The 25,504-nt window shown below is 42.0% G+C and overlaps 1 long non-coding RNA gene across 1 annotated transcript; it reads right to left on the reverse strand.

The window, feature by feature from the left end:
• Positions 1-2,591: 2,591 nt before the first annotated feature.
• LOC128686561 (uncharacterized) lies at positions 2,592-4,793 on the reverse strand. Its single transcript, XR_008406663.2, has 2 exons — positions 4,628-4,793; positions 2,592-3,648 (listed from the first exon to the last, which is right to left on the reverse strand). It is a non-coding gene; the product is annotated as an uncharacterized lncRNA (long non-coding RNA).
• Positions 4,794-25,504: the final 20,711 nt, after the last annotated feature.

The raw sequence follows: 25,504 nt of genomic DNA on the forward strand, positions 1-25,504 counted from the left end.
GTATTACGGATTTCAACTTTAATGATAATGTTATTGATTCTCCAGAAATAATTTTTAAAGGGGTGGACCGGTAAGCCAGCGGAAGGCCTCGGTCAGATGACCAAAAGCTCCAACAGCGGATCATCATCTGATTAAGACCCGCTCCAGGAATTATTTGTCCTGTTTCCTGACGGACCTTACCTAACCCGGAAATAAATCACCAGAATAATGTAACTTTCACATTGGTACTACACTGGTAGATTATACCGTCAGTAAGACACACAATGATGGTTATAGCATTTTATTGTGTTTCTGCCAGTTGTCACTCTGTGATGTAAACACAGCATGGTAGCCACACAAACCTTCTGTCAGGTAAGATAATTATTTGTTAGACTGGAGAAGAGTGTTATGTTCTGGCTTCCTACTTCACTACATCACTGACACGCTTAACTGAAGAGGAAGAAGTGAGATTATGATTCAGTACTGGTGGTACAACCTGATGGATCTGTACAGTACTGGTGATACAACCTGATGGATCTGTACAGTACTGGTGATACAACCTGATGGATCTGTACAGTACTGGTGGTACAACCTGATGGATCTGTACAGTACTGGTGATACAACTTGATGGATCTGTACAGTACTGGTGATACAACCTGATGGATCTGTACAGTACTGGTGATACAACCTGATGGATCTATACAGTATTGGTGATACCAGCTGGTGGGTCTGCATCGTGCTGGCTGTACCAGTTGGTGGGTCTGCATCGTGCTGGCTGTACCAGTTGGTGGGTGTGCATCGTGCTGGTGGTACCAGCTGGTGGGTCTGCATCGTGCTGGCTGTACCAGTTGGTGGGTGTGCATCGTGCTGGCTGTACCAGTTGGTGGGTCTGCATCGTGCTGGTGGTACCAGCTGGTGGGTCTGCATCGTGCTGGCTGTACCAGTTGGTGGGTCTGCATCGTGCTGGTGGTACCAGCTGGTGGGTCTGCATCGTGCTGGTGGTACCAGCTGGTGGGTCTGCATCGTGCTGGCTGTACCAGTTGGTGGGTGTGCATCGTGCTGGCTGTACCAGTTGGTGGGTCTGCATCGTGCTGGCTGTACCAGTTGGTGGGTGTGCATCGTGCTGGCTGTACCAGTTGGTGGGTCTGTGTGGCATGCAAAGAGTACGTAACCTTTATTCGGCGCACGTACACACCCTCATTTACAGGCTATCTCCCCCAACCAGCGAACCAGGTTGCTAAGAGTTGATGATGGGGCCCCGTCGTTCAACTAGTGACCAGGTTCTAGCCAATAAGAAGATGGTTTTGGCAATCGCAGAGGTTATGTGGGTACCGCTCTCCTGTCTGCCCTTGTCATTCCCATTCTAGAGCTGGTTGAAGCACGGTCTGCTATCTTGTGGCTTCTATTTCTGCTTTGCTTACCGTGGAGTGCACTATACTTATCACTGTACATAGTGTACATATTGCTGTTATAAATTGGTGAAGGATAATATAAGTCTAAACTTTTTCTACTGTGTTTATTTGCTCCCATTACACCCGGGGTAACAGGCCATTTGGAATCCTGGGTTGTAATAGTCTGCATCGTGCTGGTGGTACCAGTTGGTGGGTCTGCATCGTGCTGGTGGTACCAGCTGGTGGGTCTGCATCGTGCTGGCTGTACCAGTTGGTGGGTCTGCATCGTGCTGGTGGTACCAGTTGGTGGGTCTGCATCGTGCTGGTGGTACCAGTTGGTGGGTCTGCATCGTGCTGGTGGTACCAGCTGGTGGGTCTGCATCGTGCTGGTGGTACCAGTTGGTGGGTCTGCATCGTGCTGGTGGTACCAGTTGGTGGGTCTGCATCGTGCTGGTGGTACCAGTTGGTGGGTCTGCATCGTGCTGGTGGTACCAGCTGGTGGGTCTGCATGGTGCTGGTGATACCAGCTGGTTGTACCAGCTGGTAAACCAGCGTTCTTTCAGCCTTTATTTGATGTTTTTATTTATTGAAACCTTTTTTTTCACTCTTCATAATATAAAGGAGCCGTGTTTGTAACATTGTGTGTACTCAAGGTGGTACATTGTCCATAGTAAACTCAAGATTAGTTTTAATGAACTATTCTTAGTGAATGAAGTGAACAGTGAGCGTGGACTCTCACTGTGGTACTTGTACACTGTGGACCAACACTGTTACCACACATCCACACACCTCACAATATTGTAAGCTCCGTGTTTCAGAGGTTACATTATTGGGCCTGGTATGTACAAGGTTCACGGTTCGAATCCCCGTTCATTCTTCTTTTTTATTGATTTTACTTTGTAAAATCAAACTTGTCAACACTTTCAAACAGACTATTCACTTGAGGGCTTGTTATTATATACCTTATTTTTAAATTATTCCAGTTACTGACTGTAATATTAGCATTATTCTAGTCTCGCTGCATTTCATTATCAATATGACTGCAGTTGATGTTATATTAAATTTGTTATATTTACAAATATTTTTTTTTCCAATTCAAAAAACTTGGACTTAAATTTCTTTGTCAGTAATTTGTGCACATGCGTGTCTGCCTTTATTTATAAGTTTGTTATATGCAGATCTGAGGCTGTTTACACCAGGTAATGAGATACAATCAGAAAATGACACTGTAGTTATTTAATTTTCAAGCTTGAGAGCAACAAGTATGACAGACACTCCAAGTTATAAGGTGGAAACCCAGTTATTAATTCGTATACACCTGTGTATGATAGTAGCATCACACTGGTTTATAATAACACCACTTCTCGCCCATCCTACACTGTCAAGGTTAAAGCAGCCGTCAGCGAAGATAGTCTGTGTCATGTTATTTTTAATATACAGGTTGTGCATGTGTTCCAGAACACTGAGTTCAGCAACACATCGAAAGTCAGCACTATAAGTGAACAGTTGTTTGTTTAGTAGGATGGGACGATGATAATAATAATCTTAGGGTATCAGTTAAAATATGTAAATATATTCATATATTATTTTATAACGGTAGACTACATGTGCTGCAGTGTACGATTATCTAGTACTATTTTATGCAATATACAAAACACCATAATTGTGTGTAACATAAAGGAGGTTTAAATAAGCAAATAACGATGAAACCAATAACAATATGGATAAATATGACCAAAGTTTTTTAGTAAATATGACCAGGACTTATGGAAGTGACCTCTAATCCGTGTCTATCAAAACTTATTACTTCTCTCTCCTTTCTTATCGTAAATCATATTACGTAGTAATATTTCTTCAAAATTAATGGACATGTTTAGCTGCAAAAACGCTGACACAAACCATAAAGCTACCATTACACAAACCAAACAATAAAGTGATCAGAGGCAATATGGAATTTAAGTAAATGTAAAAGAGGCGATCATTATTTCCGACTTGTGCTCTTTTATACCGAGAAGACAAGCCAGGCCGGTGATTACGAACACTACACGGAAGAAAACACTAAAGAAAACACAGAACACGTCCTGGAAAGCTTAAGACGTGTTGCAAGGAGGATGGTAGTGGCAAGAACTGCTGCTGCTGCAGCACCAGGATGTTGCTGCAAGAGGGAATCCCACACGTAGAGTAATGTAGCGCTCCAGGCACATGAGCTGTTCCCAGATGATCATGCAGTGTGAGCCTTCGCCTTCCTGAATCATGCGTAACTGCTGCATCACGACAGCTGTTCGACAGTGAAGTTAGAGTGAATGACAGAATATTTAGGTAAAATCAACACTAGTCTTAATGACTGTTAGGGTTCATTAAGTCTGGCTGTTAATGAAGTGTATACAACCTGTTAATTGATGCGATTTATGTGTATTGTAGTGAAGTTAGGGGAGAGTTTTGGTAGTGAGCACAGTAGAGAGCCTTGGCAGGGAGCTCAACAGAGTGCATTAGTAAGCTCAGAAGAGAGACTGTGTAGTGAGCTCTGAAGAGAGCCTGGGTAGGGAGTTGGGTACTGACACAGGTTGAAGACTCACCCCAAACAGAGAGAGAACCTTGTAATTGTTTACACACTAGCTTCACACTTAACGTTACTGATTGTCTTCCACACCACATGTTTACCCTTCACCTGTCCTCTAACTCTTCACCTGCCTCTCCACCCTCCCTCTAGCCCATCACCTATACCTTCACCCTTTCACTAGTCCGTTCACCCTCCTTTTAACCGTTCTATGCTATGCTATGCTATGATTCTAGGTAAGACCCCAAGAAGGGATGAGATGGGAAGTGTGGATAGAGGAAGAATAGGTTGGTTAGAGGAAAGGTTTTTGTAAGAGGGAAAGAACCAGGGCTTAACCCAGTAGCTGAGCTGATGGCGATTCAGGAGGTCGTGCGCAACTTGGGGACTGGAGGGGGGGGGAGGGGGAGGGGGCGACAAAGAGTGATCGCAGGTACAAAGGGCGGTATTAAAGGTCCATACCTAACCGTTCAATATAACGAACCCAAATGCTTTTAAAGACCTGTTGTACCTGGCGGTACAAGATATCAGCGTGAGCACAGTCAATAGAACAATTAAGAGAATGAGAATATTAATGTATATATCAGATTTACCATATATACGCACCAAAATTATTTACAAGTGCGTATTTACACTTTATTCAGTGGGCTTAAAGAATACCATAATGTGTTATCCTGTTTCCTGACGAACTTTACCTACCTACCTGTCTACCATAACGTGAGTGGGTTTTGACAAGAGAGAGAGAATGTAAGTATGAGAGCTCTCACTGCCACAGCTTGAGACACTCATACAAACAGACTCTAGTATGGCGTTAACCATCTCAAGGCTTGTGAGGGTCTGAAGCTCCAGGGTGACCCACGCTTACAAAGTAACTTATCCCAGGGTACCTACTCCTCACCCTGACTGACAGACCTCCAGCACAGACTAGTAGTTACCTCGTAACTGAATGGTGCAGTCATTGGGACAGGCGATGAACTACCGTGCTTTGAAGCTAGTTATTGATGGCATGTATAAGAGAAATGGTATAAAATACCGACAAAATGGATAAAGACAAATGTAGTATAATGCAATCCTTTATTGACAACGTTTCGCCTACACAGTGGGCTTTTTCAAGTTTATGACTAGATAAAACCCATTATGGGCGAAACGTTGTCAGTAAAGGATCACTTTATACTGTATTTGTATGCTTATCCATCATGTGGTGTAGGAATGTGGCTACATGTGATGCACGTCTTATATAATGTTATAGTTGGCCTACACCATATTTACCTGCCCCTTCACTTTCTCTCGAGCTCTTCACCTGCCCCTTCACCCACCCTCTAACAGTGATGCAGGTGAATAGTTAGATGGTCTAACCATTCACCTGCACCATCACACTGTATCCACTCATCCTTATCCCACCAACCTCCTAATATGCTTTAACTCACTCAATGCCCATTCACACATCCAATACTCCTCTACCCTCCCAGTACTCCTCTACCCTCCCAGTACTCCTCTACCCTCCCAACACTCCTCTACCCTTCTAATACTCCTCTACCCTCCAATTACTCCTCTACCCTCCCAGTACTCCTCTACCCTCCCAACACTCCTCTACCCTTCCAATACTCCTCTACCCTCCCAGTACTCCTCTACCCTCCCAGTACTCCTCTACCCTCCCAATACTCCTCTACCCTCCCAATACTCCTCTACCCTCCCAATGTTCCTCTACTCTCCCAATACTCCTCTACCCTCCCAATGTTCCTCTGCTCTTCCAATGTTCCTCTACTCTCCCAATGTTCCTCTACTCTCCCAATACTCCTCTACTCTCCCAATATTCATCTATTCTCCCAATGTTCCTCTACTCTCCCAATGTTCCTCTACTCTCCCAATATTCATCTATTCTCCCAATGTTCCTCTACTCTCCCAGTGTTCCTATACTCTCCCAATGTTCCTCTACTCTCCCAGTGTTCCTCTTCTCTCCCAGTGTTCCTCTACCCTCCTAGTGTTCCTATACTCTCCCAATGTTCCTCTACTCTCCCGGTGTTCCTCTACCCTCCTAGTGTTCCTATACTCTCCCAATGTTCCTCTACTCTCCCAGTGTTCCTCTTCTCTCCCAATGTTCCTCTACCCTCCTAGTGTTCCTATACTCTCCCAATGTTCCTCTACTCTCCTTGTGTTCCTCTACTCTCCCGATGTTCCTCTACCCTCCTAGTGTTCCTATACTCTCCCAATGTTCCTCTTCTCTCCCAATGTTCCTCTACCCTCCTAGTGTTCCTATACTCTCCCAATGTTCCTCTACTCTCCTAGTGTTCCTCTACTCTCCCAATGTTCCTCTACCCTCCTAGTGTTCCTATATTCTCTCCATGTTCCTCTACTCTCCAAGTGTTCCTATATTCTCCCAATGTTCCTCTACTCTCCAAGTGTTCTTATATTCTCCCAATGTTCCTCTACTCTCCAAGTGTTCCTATATTCTCCCAATGTTCCTCTACTCTCCAAGTGTTCCTCTACCCTCCTAGTGTTCCTATATTCTCTCCATGTTCCTCTACTCTCCAAGTGTTCCTATATTCTCCCAATGTTCCTCTACCCTCCTAGTGTTCCTATATTCTCTCCATGTTCCTCTACCCTCCTAGTGTTCCTATATTCTCCCAATGTTCCTCTACTCTCCAAGTGTTCCTCTACCCTCCTAGTGTTCCTATATTCTCCCAATGTTCCTCTACTCTCCAAGTGTTCCTCTACTCTCCCAATGTTCCTCTACTCTCCCAATGTTCCTCTACCCTCCTAGTGTTCCTCTACTCTCCCAATGTTCCTATACTCTCCCAGTGTTCCTCTACTCTCCCAATGTTCCTCTATTCTCCCAGTGTTCCTCTATTCTCCCAGTGTTCCTCTACTCTCCCAATGTTTCTGTACCCTCCCAATGTTCTTCCACCCTCCCAGTATCTCTCCACCCACTCTATATTCCACCCCTCCCTATATCTCTCCACCCACTCCGTACTCCTCTATCCTCACAATACCTCTCCACCCACTCCATACTTCACCTTCCCAATAATAATCCACTCACCCAGTACCCCTCCACCAACCAGATACCAATCCACCCACCTTATACCCCTCCACCCATCCATTACCCCTCCACTCATCCTATACCAATCCACCAACCTTACGCTAATTCAGCCACCTAATGCCGCTTTACCTATCCAATACCCCTTCACCCATCCAATATTCCTCCACCTGTCACTACCAATTCACGCACCTAATACCCCCCCCCAACAGACCCAATACTCTTCCACCTAAACAATACCAGTCCACATACCTAATGCCTCCACCTGAAGAATACCCCTCCACCCCACACAATACCGCCCCCACTCACCAATATCAATCCACCCACCTAATACCTCTCCAACCACACAATATCACTCCACCCACAAAATTCCCGTCCACCTACGTAATATCCCTCCACTCACCTAACAACTCTACACCCACCTAAAATCCATTCATCCACCTAAGAACCCTCCACAAACCTAAGAATCCGACATCCACCTCGGAACTATCCACCTACTTAAGAACCCTCCACCCACCTAGTACTGGTCGAGCCTCCAGCGTCGTCTCTTACTCAAGACACGAAACACTGTCATTATGGTTAGTAGGAAAGACCCACAAGGTCACCACCACTTACCTCTCAAGCTGACTCAACCAAACTCACTTGCTCACTGTGGCACCTGTTTGGTCAGTGCTGTCACCATGGTAATTATATGATCATTCTGTTCACTGTGGCAGTTGTATGATCACTGTGGCAGTTGTTTGCTCACTGTGGTAGTTGTATGATCACTGTGGCAGTTGTTTGATCATTATGGCAGTTGTTTGCTCACTGTGGCAGTTGTGTGATCACTGTGGCAGTTGTTTGATCACTGTGGCAGTTGCTTGATCACTGTGGTCACTGTGGCAGTTGTTTGATCACTGTGGTTGCTGTGGCAGTTGTTTGATCACTGTGGTCACTGTGGCACTGTGGCACTGTAGACAGCCTGTACTGTCAGAACACACAGCCTAGCCGTCTGCTCTGACTAGTTCATATTTCGCGGCATTTAGGTGCTGCCCTCTGTAGGCTCACCCAGGTCAGTGGGAGGCTCAGCCCAGCCGCTCTCACTCCTAGGCCGACCGACTTGACAGACACAAGTGCTCCCCCTCCACGGACTGGCTTGCGGTCACTCCCTCACACTGCCCGTTGTGTACTCACTCCTACCCAATTAAAGCCAAACTAGTCCACGGCCGTATCATTGCTACCTACGCTACCTTCATCGGCACTAAACCGCTGTTCAGCAGTGAGAATAGCAATAACAGTACTAACAATACACACAGTGGTACTAACAATACACACAGTGGTACTAACAATACACACAGTGGTACTAACAATACACAGAATGATACTAACAATACACACAGTGGTACTAACAATACACACAATGATACTAACAATACACACAATGATACTAACAATACACACAGTGGTACTAACAATACACACAGTGGTACTAACAATACACACAATGATACTAACAATACACACAATGATACTAACAATACACACAATGATACTAACAATACACACAGTGGTACTAACAATACACACAATGATACTAACAATACACACAATGATACTAACAATACACACAGTGGTACTAACAATACACACAATGATACTAACAATACACACAATGATACTAACAATACACACAGTGGTACTAACAATACACACAGTGGTACTAACAATACACACAATGATACTAACAATACACACAATGATACTAACAATACACACAGTGGTACTAACAATACACACAATGATACTAACAATACACACAATGATACTAACAATACACACAGTGGTACTAACAATACACACAGTGGTACTAACAATACACACAGTGGTACTAACAATACACACAGTGGTATTAACAATACACACAGTGGTACTAACAATACACACAGTGGTACTAACAATACACACAGTGGTACTAACACACACAATAATACTAACAATACACACAGTGGTACTAACAATACACACAGTGGTACTAACAATACACACAGTTCTCGTTCAGTTTAATATAATTACAGAGGTACATAATTGATCCAGGGACTGGACTCCAAAGTTTTGATAGCTGAGCAAGTTACAAAGGTAATGAACTAGATCTGGTCATAATCATGACCAAGTTACAAAGGTAATGAGCTCCAGGTAGAGCTGGTCACACTCATGAATAATTGCAAAGGTAATGAATCATAAACACATTAATCATGAGAATTTATAAAGGTAATGAGCTCCAGGTAGAGCTGGTCAAAATCATGACAAGTTTCAAAGGTAATGAATGATAAACACGTTATCACATGATTACAATCATAGACAAATTACAGAGTAATGAGCAGTTAACAAACATAGCAGGGAATTCATCCATTGTCCCAACAACAGATGTTGCTAGGTGCCTGTCTCTCCTCGGCAGACAGCCATTGTAAACAGCAGCAAGTTGCCCCGGGATCTGCTGCTTGCACGAGCACCATCGACCCCCCCCCCCCAAGAGGTCCAAGAAGCCATTGGCTCCGTTAGCAGCCAGATGGAGAGCTGTCAACGTCCTGGTGGACGCCAAGTTGACTGAAGATCCCAGGCCCTCGTGTGCACGGATGTTGAAGCTTGAGGAACTGAGTACACACTGCCTGTGGCACACCTGACAGCTGCCTCGCGGTCGAACTCCACGATGCTGTCCCTGTAGTGGAAGTTCCTGTGAGCCCGGCACTCCCTGCAGTGCCATCGCTGACATCATGGGTTAGGGGAGAAGTACCCTCTATAGATGGGGTGGCGCTGGGAGTTGGGTGGGTGAGGCGGGGGAGACAGGCAGGGGCGAGGCGTTATGAGAGGGTCACTGTTTACTACACACGCCCTCCCCCTCCCCCCCAGCGGAGAGGGGGGGAGACGCTGACTGGTCCTGACTCAACAACACCAAACCTTACCTGGAGGTTACCTGGAGGTTATTCCGGGGATCAACGCCCCCGCGGCCCGGTCCACGACCAGGCCTCCCGATGCATCAGGGCCTGATCAACTAGGCTGTTACTGCTGGCCGCACGCAGTCCGACGTACGAGCCACAGCCCGGCTGATCCAGCACTGACTTTAGGTATCTGTCCAGCTCTCTCTTGAAGGCAGCCAGGGGTTTATTGGCAATTCCCCTAATGCTTGATGGGAGGCTGTTGAACAGTTTTGGGCCCCGGACACTTATGGTGTTTTCTCTTAGTGTACCAATGGCACCCCTACTTTTTATTGGCGGCATTTTGCATCGCCTGCCCAGTCTTTTACTTTCGTAGGGAGTGATTTCTGTGTGCAGATTTGGGACCATTCCTTCCAAGATTTTCCAAGTGTAGATTATGATATATCTCTCCCTCCTGCGTTCCAACGAGTACAAGTCAAGTGCTTCCAAGCGTTCCCAGTAGTTAAGGTGCTTGACAGAACTTATACGTGCAGTAAAGGATCTCTGTACACTCTCTAGATCTGCGATTTCACCTGCTTTGTATGGAGATGTTAATGTACAGCAGCTGGTACTAACAATACACACAGTGGTACTAACAATACACACAGTGGTACTAACAATACACACAGTGGTACTAACAATACACACAATGATACTAACAATACACACAGTGGTACTAACAATACACACAATGATACTAACAATACACACAGTGGTACTAACAATACACACAGTGGTACTAACAATACACACAATGATACTAACAATACACACAGTGGTACTAACAATACACACAGTGGTACTAACAATACACACAGTGGTACTAACAATACACACAGTGGTACTAACAATACACACAATGATACTAACAATACACACAGTGGTACTAACAATACACACAGTGGTACTAACAATACACACAGTGGTACTAACAATACACACAGTGGTACTAACAATACACACAATGATACTAACAATACACACAGTGGTACTAACAATACACACAGTGGTACTAACAATACACACAGTGGTACTAACAATACACACAGTGGTACTAACAGTACACACAGTGGTACTAACAATACACACAATGATACTAACAATACACACAGTGGTACTAACAATACACACAGTGGTACTAACAATACACACAGTGGTACTAACAATACACACAGTGGTACTAACAATACACACAATGATACTAACAATACACACAGTGGTACTAACAATACACACAGTGGTACTAACAATACACACAGTGGTACTAACAATACACACAGTGGTACTAACAATACACACAATGATACTAACAATACACACAGTGGTACTAACAATACACACAGTGGTACTAACAATACACACAGTGGTACTAACAATACACACAGTGGTACTAACAATACACACAATGATACTAACAATACACACAGTGGTACTAACAATACACACAGTGGTACTAACAATACACACAGTGGTACTAACAATACACACAGTGGTACTAACAATACACACAATGATACTAACAATACACACAGTGGTACTAACAATACACACAGTGGTACTAACAATACACACAGTGGTACTAACAATACACACAGTGGTACTAACAATACACACAGTGGTACTAACAATACACACAATGATACTAACAATACACACAGTGGTACTAACAATACACACAGTGGTACTAACAATACACACAGTGGTACTAACAATACACACAGTGGTACTAACAATACACACAGTGGTACTAACAATACACACAATGATACTAACAATACACACAGTGGTACTAACAATACACACAGTGGTACTAACAATACACACAGTGGTACTAACAATACACACAGTGGTACTAACAATACACACAGTGGTACTAACAATACACACAGTGGTACTAACAATACACACATACTAACAATACACACAGTGGTACTAACAATACACACAGTGGTACTAACAATACACACAGTGGTACTAACAATACACACAGTGGTACTAACAATACACACAATGATACTAACAATACACACAGTGGTACTAACAATACACACAGTGGTACTAACAATACACACAGTGGTACTAACAATACACACAGTGGTACTAACAATACACACAATGATACTAACAATACACACAGTGGTACTAACAATACACACAGTGGTACTAACAATACACACAGTGGTACTAACAATACACACAGTGGTACTAACAATACACACAGTGGTACTAACAATACACACAATGATACTAACAATACACACAGTGGTACTAACAATACACACAGTGGTACTAACAATACACACAGTGGTACTAACAATACACACAGTGGTACTAACAATACACACAGTGGTACTAACAATACACACAGTGGTACTAACAATACACACAGTGGTACTAACAATACACACAGTGGTACTAACAATACACACAGTGGTACTAACAATACACACAGTGGTACTAACAATACACACAATGATACTAACAATACACACAGTGGTACTAACAATACACACAGTGGTACTAACAATACACACAGTGGTACTAACAATACACACAGTGGTACTAACAATACACACAATGATACTAACAATACACACAGTGGTACTAACAATACACACAGTGGTACTAACAATACACACAGTGGTACTAACAATACACACAGTGGTACTAACAATACACACAATGATACTAACAATACACACAATGATACTACTAACAATACACACACAGTGGTACTAACAATACACACATTGTTACTAACAATACACACAGTGGTACTAACAATACACACAGTGGTACTAACAATACACACAGTGCTACTAACAATACTAACAATACACACAGTGGTACTAACAATACACACAATGATACTAACAATACACACAGTGGTACTAACAATACACACAGTGATACTAACAATACACACAATGATACTAACAATACACACAGTGGTACTAACAATACACACAATGATACTAACAATACACACAGTGGTACTAACAATACACACAGTGGTACTAACAATACACACAGTGGTACTAACAATACACACAGTGGTACTAACAATACACACAGTGGTACTAACAATACACACAATGATACTAACAATACACACAGTGGTACTAACAATACACACAGTGGTACTAACAATACACACAGTGGTACTAACAATACACACAGTGGTACTAACAATACACACAGTGGTACTAACAATACACACAATGTACTAACAATACACACAGTGGTACTAACAATACACACATACTAACAATACACACAGTGGTACTAACAATACACACAGTGGTACTAACAATACACACAGTGGTACTAACAATACACACAGTGGTACTAACAATACACACAATGATACTAACAATACACACAGTGGTACTAACAATACACACAGTGGTACTAACAATACACACAGTGGTACTAACAATACACACAGTGGTACTAACAATACACACAATGATACTAACAATACACACAGTGGTACTAACAATACACACAGTGGTACTAACAATACACACAGTGGTACTAACAATACACACAGTGGTACTAACAATACACACAATGATACTAACAATACACACAGTGGTACTAACAATACACACAGTGGTACTAACAATACACACAGTGGTACTAACAATACACACAGTGGTACTAACAATACACACAATGATACTAACAATACACACAGTGGTACTAACAATACACACAGTGGTACTAACAATACACACAGTGGTACTAACAATACACACAGTGGTACTAACAATACACACAATGATACTAACAATACACACAGTGGTACTAACAATACACACAGTGGTACTAACAATACACACAGTGGTACTAACAATACACACAGTGGTACTAACAATACACACAGTGGTACTAATAATACCAGTGGTACTAACATTATATAAATATATTTAAATATTTATTTTCTTTTGAAATATAGATTTAGAGATAACAAAATCTAAAAATAAACACTGTATATTTATTGAATATAGTTCAGAGAAATGTATTCTCACAATATACATAATGAACATTTCATATAGAATACATAATATGATCAAAACATTATATTTCCTATATCACAGATATATAAAGAAATATATACAACTAAATCCAATACACAATATAAACAAAATATCACAACTCATTAGGAAAGTAAGATATATATATATATATATATATATATATATATATATATATATATATATATATATATATATATATATATATATATATATATATATATATATGTATATATATAAATATATATATGTCGTGCCGAATATGTAAAACTGGTCAATTAGCAAGAGCTCATTTAAAATTAAGTCCTTTCTAAAATTTTCTCTTATACTTTTAAAGATATATTTTTTTCATTAACGTTGATGTAAAAATTTATAATTTTGCACCAAAAGGAACTTAGAAAACTTACCTAACCTTATTATAGCAAGCGCAATTTATTTTAGCCTAACCCAACTAAAGATATTTTAGATTTGTTTACAATAATTTAATACTAAACAAACACAGTGAAATATATTTTTTTCGTTAGGTTCAGAATGATTTTGGCGAAATTATTGCATATCAAATTTTCGCTTGTCCTATATGGCAAGATGAGCGTTGCTATTTAAGCCAAGATCGCAAGTTTTGCCTATTCGGCACGACATATATGTATATATATATATATATATATATATATATATATATATATATATATATATATATATATATATATATATATATATATATATATATATATATATATATATATATATTTATCACACTGGCCGATTCCCACCAAGGCAGGGTGGCCCGAAAAAGAAAAAATTTCACCATCATTCACTCCATCACTGTCTTGCCAGAAGGGTGCTTTACACTACAGTTTTTAAACTGCAACATTAACACCCCTCCTTCAGAGTGCAGGCACTGTACTTCCCATCTCCAGGACTCAAGTCCGGCCTGCTGGTTTCCCTGAACCCCTTCATAAATGTTACTTTGCTCACACTCCAACAGCACGTCAAGTATTAAAAACCATTTGTCTCCATTCACTCCTATCAAACGCGCTCACGCATGCCTGCTGGAAGTCCAAGTCCCTCGCACACAAAACCTCCTTTACCCCCTCCCTCCAACCTTTCCTAGGCCGACCCCTACCCCGCCTTCCTTCCACTACAGACTGATACACTCTTGAAGTTATTCTGTTTCGCTCCATTCTCTCCACATGTCTGAACCACCTCAACAACCCTTCCTCAGCCCTCTGGACAACAGTTTTGGTAATCCCGCACCTACTCCTAACTTCCAAACTACGAATTCTCTGCATTATATTCACACCACACATTGCTCTCAGACATGACATCTCCACTGCCTCTAGCCTTCTCGTCGCTGCAACATTCATCACCCATGCTTCACACCCATATAAGAGCGTTGGTAAAACTATACTCTCATACATTCCCCTCTTTGCCTCCAAGGACAAAGTTCTTTGTCTCCACAGACTCCTAAGTGCACCACTCACCCTTTTCCCCTCATCAATTCTATGATTCACCTCATCTTTCATAGACCCAACCGCTGACACGTCTACTCCCAAATATCTGAATACATTCACCTCCTCCATACTCTCTCCCTCCAATCTGATATCCAATCTTTCATCACCTAATCTTTTTGTTATCCTCATAACCTTACTCTTTCCTGTATTCACCTTTAATTTTCTTCTTTTGCACACCCTACCAAATTCATCCACCAATCTCTGCAACTTCTCTTCAGACTCTCCCAAGAGCACAGTGTCATCAGCAAAGAGCAACTGTGACAACTCCCACTTTATATGTGATTCTTTATATTTTAACTCCACGCCTCTTGCCAAGACCCTCGCATTTACTTCTCTTACAACCCCATCTATAAATATATTAAACAACCACGGTGACATCACACATCCTTGTCTAAGGCCTACTTTTACTGGGAAATAATTTCCCTCTTTCCTACATACTCTAACTTGAGCCTCACTATCCTCGTAAAAACTCTTCACTGCTTTCAGTAACCTACCTCCTACACCATACACCTGCAACATCTGCCACATTGCCCCCCTATCCACCCTGTCATACGCCTTTTCCAAATCCATAAATGCCACAAAGACGTCTTTAGCCTTATCTAAATACTGTTCACTTATATGTTTCACTGTAAACACCTGGTCCACACACCCCCTACCTTTCCTAAAGCCTCCTTGTTCATCTGCTATCCTATTCTCCGTCTTACTCTTAATTCTTTCAATAATAACTCTACCATACACTTTGCCAGGTATACTCAACAGACTTATCCCCCTATAATTTTTGCACTCTCTTTTATCCCCTTTGCCTTTATACAAAGGAACTATGCATGCTCTCTACCAATCCCTAGGTACATTACCCTCTTCCATACATTTATTAAATAATTGCACCAACCACTCCAAAACTATATCCCCACCTGCTTTTAACATTTCTATCTTTATCCCATCAATCCCGGCTGCCTTACCCCCTTTCATTTTACCTACTGCCTCACGAACTTCCCCCACACTCACAACTGGCTCTTCCTCACTCCTACAAGATGTTATTCCTCCTTGTCCTATACACGAAATCACAGCTTCCCTATCTTCATCAACATTTAACAATTCCTCAAAATATTCCCTCCATCTTCCCAATACCTCTAACTCTCCATTTAATAACTTTCCTCTCCTATTTTTAACTGACAAATCCATTTGTTCTCTAGGCTTTCCTAACTTGTTAATCTCACTCCAAAACTTTTTCTTATTTTCAACAAAATTTGTTGATAACATCTCACCCACTCTCTCATTTGCTCTCTTTTTACATTGCTTCACCACTCTCTTAACCTCTCTCTTTTTCTCCATATACTCTTCCCTCCTTGCATCACTTCTACTTTGTAAAAACTTCTCATATGCTAACTTTTTCTCCCTTACTACTCTCTTTACATCATCATTCCACCAATCGCTCCTCTTCCCTCCCGCACCCACTTTCCTGTAACCACAAACTTCTGCTGAACACTCTAACACTACATTTTTAAACCTACCCCATACCTCTTCGACCCCATTACCTATGCTCTCATTAGCCCATCTATCCTCCAATAGCTGTTTATATCTTACCCTAACTGCCTCCTCTTGTAGTTTATAAACCTTCACCACTCTCTTCCCTGATGCTTCTATTCTCCTTGTATCCCATCTACCTTTTACTCTCAGTGTAGCTACAACTAGAAAGTGATCTGATATATCTGTGGCCCCTCTATAAACATGTACATCCTGAAGTCTACTCAACAGTCTTTTATCTACCAATACATAATCCAACAAACTACTGTCATTTCGCCCCACATCATATCTTGTATACTTATTTATCCTCTTTTTCCTAAAATATGTATTACCTATAACTAAACCCCTTTCTATACAAAATTCAATCAAAGGGCTCCCATTATCATTTACACCTGGTACCCCAAACTTACCTACCACACCCTCTCTAAAAGTTTCTCCTACTTTAGCATTCAGGTCCCCTACCACAATTACTCTCTCACTTGGTTTAAAGGCTCCTATACATTCACTTAACATCTCCCAAAATCTCTCTCTCTCCTCTGCATTCCTCTCTTCTCCAGGTGCATACACGCACCTGGGGGAGATGGGGGATGGTGGCAGTGGTGGGAGTGATGCAGACAGCTGGCCACATTCTAAGAGAACCAGGAGGAGGCGACAGGCCCACTCTGCGCTATTCTGAGAAAAAACTTCCCCTCACTCCTTCAGTTGCAACCTTGCAACATTGCATAGCTCCTGATGATGCACTGAGAAGTGTGAAAGTACTTGAGCTAAAGATTTCCACCCCTCTGTGGCTTACCTTGCTTATATATATATATATATATATATATATATATATATATATATATATATATATATATATATATATATATATATATATATATATATATATATATATATATATATATATATATGTCGTGCCGAATATGTAAAACTGGTCAATTAGCAAGAGCTCATTTAAAATTAAGTCCTTTCTAAAATTTTCTCTTATACGTTTAAAGATATATTTTTTTCATTAATGTTAATGTACAAATTTTTAATTTTGCACCAAAAGAATCTTAGAAAACTTACCTAACCTTATTATAACAAGAACAATTTATTTTAGCTTAACCCAACTAAATATATTTTAGATTTGTTTACAGTAATTTAATACTAAACAAACACAGTGAAATATATTTTTTTCGTTAGGTTCAGAATGATTTTGGCGAAATTAATGCATACACAAATTTTCACTTGTCCTATATGGCAAGATGAGCGTTGCTATTTAAGCCAAGATCGCAAGTTCTGCCTATTCGGCACGACATATATATATATATATATATATATATATATATATATATATATATATATATATATATATATATATACATATATATGTGTGTGCGAGGGGCTTGGACTTCCAGCAGGCATGCATGAGCGTGTTTGATAGGAGTGAATGGAGACAAATGGTTTTTAATACTTGACGTGCTGTTGGAGTGTGAGCAAAGTAACATTTATGAAGGGGTTCAGGGAAACCGGCAGGCCGGACTTGAGTCCTGGAGATGGGAAGTACAGTGCCTGCACTCTGAAGGAGGGGTGTTAATGTTGCAGTTTAAAAACTGTAGTGTAAAGCACCCTTCTGGCAAGACAGTGATGGAGTGAATGATGGTGAAAGTTTTTCTTTTTCGGGCCACCCTGCCTTGGTGGGAATCGGCCAGTGTGATAATAATAATAATAATAATAATATATATATATATATATATATATATATATATATATATATATATATATATATATATATATATATATATATATATATATATATATATATATATATATATATATATATATATATATATAATAATATATATATATATATATATATATATATATATATATATATATATATATATATATATATATATATATATATATATATATATATATATATGTATATATATATATATATATATATATATATATATATATATATATATATATATATATATATATAAGCAAGGTAAGCCACAGAGGGGTGGAAATCTTTAGCTCAAGTACTTTCGCACTTCTCAGTGCATCATCAGGAGCTATGCAATGTTGCAAGGTTGCAACTGAAGGAGTGAGGGGAAGTTTTCTCACAGAATAGCGCAGAGTGGGCCTGTCGCCTCCTCCTGGTTCTCTTAGAATGTGGCCAGCTGTCTGCATCACTCCCACCACTGCCACCGTCCCCCATCTCCCCCATGTGGGGTAAGAGGGTTTTGAGAAGTCAAGAAATATGAAACTAGAAGGTATAATAGTTCGCCTTAGGCTTTTTCTAACCATTTAGAACAGGTCCTGTGACTTGAGAAAATACGTTTCTCAGGGGATATTATATATATTGATTGCTATTATTCTGTGTAACCTATTTAATTAATAAAAGAAAGGAAATGAATGTGCTCTTTGTCCGTTTAAATGTCTTGTTCCCGAATGTTCTCAGGGGTACTGAGACGTATCCTTTATCATACTACTAATCTTCTCAATATCGATTATTATGCCTTACTTGGGATTGTTCTATACCATTACAATAATATTTCTATGATCCAGATTTCTACTTCTAATATCCTTTAACCCACTACCTATGTAATCAGGTAATCCTGTCAATGTATGGTGCAATCACAGCTAAACGCGTTATATTCAAATTCAATTCAAAGTTTATTCTCTATAAAGATTACAATGTTGAATTTACAGAATTTGGTTGTTGTGTGGTTTACATATAGTTAAATAATGATTACAGAGTGTACCACTAGAACACCTAGCATGGCTAGGCATTTCGGGCAGACTTAGTTTAATTCTTTACTTTAAAATATTACAAATTATGAGGTAAGTTGGTATTATGGCTAAGTGACTAAATACTAGTTTGTGAGTTTAGCAATGTGAATGCTTTTGTTTTGGCACAGTACATAGTTTCAGTATTGGAGTATCATAGGATTCATTATTTTAAGATTGAGATTAATATTTCTGTTTATGGTCAAATGGGTGAGTGAGCGTAAGTGTGAACCACCAGGTGGTATTCGTGTAGTTAGTTGATGGGGTGTATCAGAGAGATAAGATGTTTTCTAATGGTAGTTTTGAAGGTGATGAATGTGTCTGCAGTTCTAGAGTTCTCAGGTAGGGTGTTCCAGATTTTAGGGCCTTTGACATACATTGAATTTTTGTAAAGGTTTAGTCGGACATGGGGAATGTCGTAGAGATGTTTGTGTCTGGTGTTATGCCTGTGGGTTCTGTCACAACTATCAAGAAAGCGTTTTAGGTCAGGGTTGATATTGGAGTTTAAGGTCCTGTAGATGTAGATTGCACAGTAGTAAGTGTGGATGTACTGAACAGGGAGTAAGTTTAGATCTATGAAGAGTGGGGGAGGGGGGTGTTGGAGTGTGATAAAATTAATGAATTTAGAAACAACTCGCTCAGAAATGTTCAAGAAATGGCAAAGTACTTTATCCACAGTGGTATATTGCAGACCATTCTGGAGAAATACCCTGACTTTGCTAGCTGTAAATAAAGCATTACCACATGTGTGCATGTGTGTACTCACCTATTTGTACTCACCTATTTGTGGTTGCAGGGGTCGAGTCCTAGCTCCTGGCCCCGCCTCTTCACCGGTTGCTACTAGGCCCTCTCTCTCCCCGCTCCATGAGCTTTATCAAACCTCGTCTTAAAACTGTGTATGGTTCCTGCCTCCACTACGTCATTTTCTAGGCTATTCCACTGCCTTACAACTCTATGACTGAAGAAATACTTCCTACTATCTCTCTGACTCATTTGTGTCTTCAACTTCCAATTGTGGCCTCTTGTTTCTGTGTCCCCTCCCTGGAACATCCTGTCTTTGTCCACCTTGTCTATTCCACGCAGTATTTTATATGTCGTTATCATGTCTCCCCTGACCCTCCTGTCCTCCAGTGTGGTCAGGCCGATTTCCCTTAACCTTTCCTCATAGGACATTCCCCTTAGCTCTGGAACTAACCTTGTCGCAAACCTTTGTACTTTCTCTAGTTTCTTGACGTGCTTTATCAAGTGCGGGTTCCAAACAGGTGCTGCATACTCCAGTATGGGCCTGACATACACGGTGTGCAGTGTCTTGAATGATTCCTTACTAAGGTATCAGAATGCTGTTCTCAGGTTTGCCAGGCGCCCATATGCTGCAGCAGTTATCTGATTGATGTGTGCTTCCGGAGACATGCTCGGTGTTATACTCACCCCAAGATCTTTCTCCTTGAGTGAGGTTTGCAGTCTTTGGCCACCTAGCCTATACTCTGTCTGTGGTCTTCTGTGCCCTTCCCCTATCTTCATGACTTTGCATTTGGCATTTGGTGTGTGTGTGTGTGTGTGTGTGTGTGTGTGTGTGTGTGTGTGTGTGTGTGTGTGTGTGTGTGTGTGTGTGTGCGTGTGTGTGTATGTGTGTGCACTCACCTAGTTGAGATTGCAGGGGTCGAGTCCAAGCTCCTGTGTGTGTGTGTGTGTGTGTGTGTGTGTGTGTGTGTGTGTGTGTGTGTGTGTGTGTGTGTGTATGAGTGTGTGTGTGTGTATGAGTGTGTGTGTGTGTATGAGTGTGTGTGTGTGTGTGTGTGTGTGTGTGTGCATGAGTGTGTGTGCGTGTGTGTGTATGAGTTTGTGTATGTGTGTGTGTGTGTGTGTGTGTGTGTGTGTGTACTCACCTAATTGTACTCACCTAATTGTGGTTGCAGGGGTCGAGACTCAGCTCCTGGCCCCGCCTCTTCACTGATCGCTACTGGATCCTCTCTCTCTCTGCTTCCTGAGCTTTGTCATACCTCTTCTTAAAACTATGTATGGTTCCTGCCTCCACTACTTCACTTGCTAGGCTATTCCACTTGCTGACAACTCTATGACTGAAGAAATACTTCCTAACGTCCCTGTGACTCGTCTGAGTCTTCAGCTTCCAGTTGTGACCCCTTGTCCCTGTGTCCCCTCTCTGGAACATCCTATCTCTGTCCACCTTGTCTATTCCCCGCAGTATCTTGTATGTCGTTATCATGTCTCCCCTGACCCTTCTGTCCTCCAGTGTCGTCAGTCCGATTTCCCTTAACCTTTCCTCGTACGACATTCCCTTGAGCTCTGGGACTAGCCTTGTTGCAAACCTTTGTACTTTCTCTAACTTCTTGACGTGCTTGACCAGGTGTGGGTTCCAGACTGGTGCTGCATACTCCAGTATGGGCCTAACATACACAGTGTACAGTGTCTTGAACGATTCCTTATTAAGGTATCGGAACGCTATTCTCAGGTTTGCCAGGCGCCCGTATGCTGCAGCGGTTATTTGGTTGATGTGTGCCTCCGGTGATGTGCTCGGTGTTATGGTCACCCCAAGGTCTTTCTCCCTGAGTGAGGTCTGTAGTCTTTGTCCACCTAGCCTATACTCTGTCTGCGGTCTTCTTTGCCCCTCCCCAATCTTCATGACTTTGCATTTGGCTGGATTGAATTCGAGAAGCCAGTTACTGGACCACATGTCCAGCCTCTCCAGGTCTCTTTGCAGTCCTGCCTCATCCTCGTCCGATTTAATTCTTCTCATCAACTTCACGTCATCTGCGAACAGGGACACTTCAGAGTCTATTCCTTCCATCATGTCGTTCACATATATCAAAAATAGCACTGGTCCTAGAACTGACCCCTGTGGGACCCCGCTCGTAACAGGCGCCCACTGTGATACCTCTTCACGTACCATGACTCGTTGCTGCCTCCCTGTCAGGTATTCCCTTATCCATTGCAGTGCCCTTCCTTTTACGTGTGCCTGATCCTCCAGCTTCTGCACTAATCTCTTGTGGGGAACTGTGTCAAAGGCCTTCCTGCAGTCTAGGAAAACGCAATCTACCCAACCCTCTCTCTCGTGTCTTACTTCTGTTACCTTGTCATAAAACTCCAGGAGGTTTGTGATACAAGATTTGCTTTCCATGAACCCATGCTGGTTTTCATTTATAATCTTGTTCCTTTCCAGGTGTTCGACCACTCTCCTCCTGATAATCTTCTCCATGACTTTGCACACAATACATGTCAGAGACACAGGTCTGTAGTTTAGTGCCTCGTTTCTGTTTCCTTTCTTAAATATGGGGACTACATTAGCTGTCTTCCATTTCTCAGGTAGTTGCCCAGTTTCAAGGGATGTGTTGAAGATTGTGGTTAGAGGCACACACAGCATCTCTGCTCCTTCTCTAAGGACCCATGGGGAGATGTTGTCCGGTCCCATCGCCTTTGAGGTGTCAAGGTCACTTAAGAGCTTCTTCACCTCCTCCTCAGTTGTTCGTATGTCATCCAACACTTGTTGGTATATTCCCTCTTGATGTTCCTTTCTGTGCTGTCTTCCCACAGCCCTTCCTGTCTCTACTGTAAAAACTTCCTTAAATCTCCTGTTCAGCTCCTCACATACCTCCTGATCATTTCTTGTGAGTTCTCCACCTTCTGTCCTTAATCTGATCACCTGGTCTTTGACTGTTGTCTTCCTCCTGATGTGGCTATACAACAGTTTCGGGTCAGTCTTGATTCTCGATGCTATGTCATTTTCATACTGTCGCTGGGCATCCCTCCTTACCTGTGCGTACTCATTCCTGGCTCTGCGACTGATCTCCCTATTTTCGTGTGTTCTCTGCTTTCTGTACTTTTTCCATTCTCTATTGCACTTTGTTTTTGCCTCCTTACACCGTCGGGTGAACCAGGGGCTTGTTCTGGTCTTCCCGTTGTTACTGTTGCCCTTGGGAATGAACCTTTCCACTGCCTCCTTGCATTTTGTTGCTACATATTCCATCATTTCATTTACTGGCTTTCCTGCCAGTTCTCTGTCCCACTGGACCTCCCGCAGGAAGTTCTTCAACCCTATGTAGTCCCCTCTTTTATAGTCAGGCTTTTCCCATTCTACTCCTGTTATTCTCTCCACTTGCAGCTCTACTATGTATTCAAAGCACAGAACCACGTGGTCGCTAGCTCCTAGGGGACTCTCATACTTGATGTCCTCAATGTCTGAGCTGCCCAGGGTGAACACAAGGTCCAATCTTGCTGGTTCATCCTCCCCTCTCACTCTGGTAGTGTCCTTAACATGTTGGTACATGAGGTTTTCCAGCACCACGTCCAACATCCTGGCTCTCCATGTTTCGGGACCCCCATGTGGCTCCAGGTTTTCCCAGTCAATCTCCCTGTGGTTGAAATCACCCATAACCAGCAACTTTGCTCTGCTGGAGTGAGCTCTTCTTGCCACCTCAGCAAGTGTGTCCACCATTGCTCTGCTGCTCTCTTCACATTTCTCTCTTGGCCTCCTGCAGTTCTGTGGTGGATTATACATCACTGCAATGACCACTTTGTGTTCCCCAGACTGAAGTGTACCTGCTATGTAGTCTCTTTCTCCCGTCTCATCTATTCCTTCCATTTTCTCGAATTTCCATCTGTTTTTTACGAGCAGAGCAACCCCACCTCCCCCCCTGCCCCTTCTATCTTTCCTCATGATCTGGTATCCTGGTGGTAAGATTGCATCTGTTATTGTCTCCATGAGTTTTGTTTCTGTAACTGCTATGATGTCTGGGGACTTCTCATTGATTCTTTCTTGCCATTCCTCATGTTTATTCGTTAATCCATCTGCATTTGTGTACCAAACCTTCAACTTCTGTTCTAATACTGTAACTGTGGTGCAGGGGGTGGAAACAGAGGGATCGGTGTGTGATGGTTGGTTTGGATTGTTCAGTTGCCTTGGGGGTGTCGTGGCTGGAGTCCTTCTGCAGGTGTTTCTGGGGGGTGCGCTTGTCCTTCCATTTGATCCTGGGTTATTCTGCTCTCCTTTTTCATTTCCTCCCATTTCTCCTTTCGTTTTTGAACTCTCTCTTTCATTGTCTTCCTTTCGTCCTGTGTTCTGTCTCGGTCGAGGTACACACTCCGGAACTCCTGCTTGCCTCTCAGCCGTGCTTTCTCCTGCAGGATCATGGTTCGGGTTGATTCTGCCTTGAAAATTACTTTGAGAGGCCGATTCCTTTTCTTTGTGAACCACCCAATTCTCCGAAAATTTGCCACCTGGGTCATGTCCCCCTCGCCTATCACCTTCATGATGTCTTCAATCGCTTTTTTCTCCTCCTGCTTTCTTTCATCATAAGTTTCCCCTTTAGCTTCGTCTAGCCCATAGACAAACACGGATCTTTCCCTTTCCACCTCCCACTGTGACTCCCATTGCATCCTCTGATGTGCTTTAGTTCCTTCCCGTGGAGTGTTCCTTCCTTCAGTCCCTTCCCTCGTTATGGCCCCTATGCTTCTTGGTTTATCCTTCCTGCTCACCTGCTCCTGGCCCCCACAGGTATCTGGTAAGGTCCTTGCACATGTCCTAGTTCCTTCAATGTCTTCCAACCTCTCTTTCTGTCCTAGAGTGCTCCCTGTCTTTGTTTTGGCCCCATGTGGGTTTGACAGGACTTCTGCATACAGTTTAGTTTCCATGCTTCCTTCGGACCTGTTGTCTGTGTTCGATGTAGCCATTGCCGATGCTACTTCTGTAATATCTTTGTCTCTGTGCTGTTTCAGATGTCTCAGCTC

The sequence above is a fragment of the Cherax quadricarinatus genome, chromosome 12, assembly GCF_038502225.1.
Source record: "Cherax quadricarinatus isolate ZL_2023a chromosome 12, ASM3850222v1, whole genome shotgun sequence".
Classification (NCBI taxonomy): Eukaryota; Metazoa; Arthropoda; class Malacostraca; order Decapoda; family Parastacidae; genus Cherax; species Cherax quadricarinatus.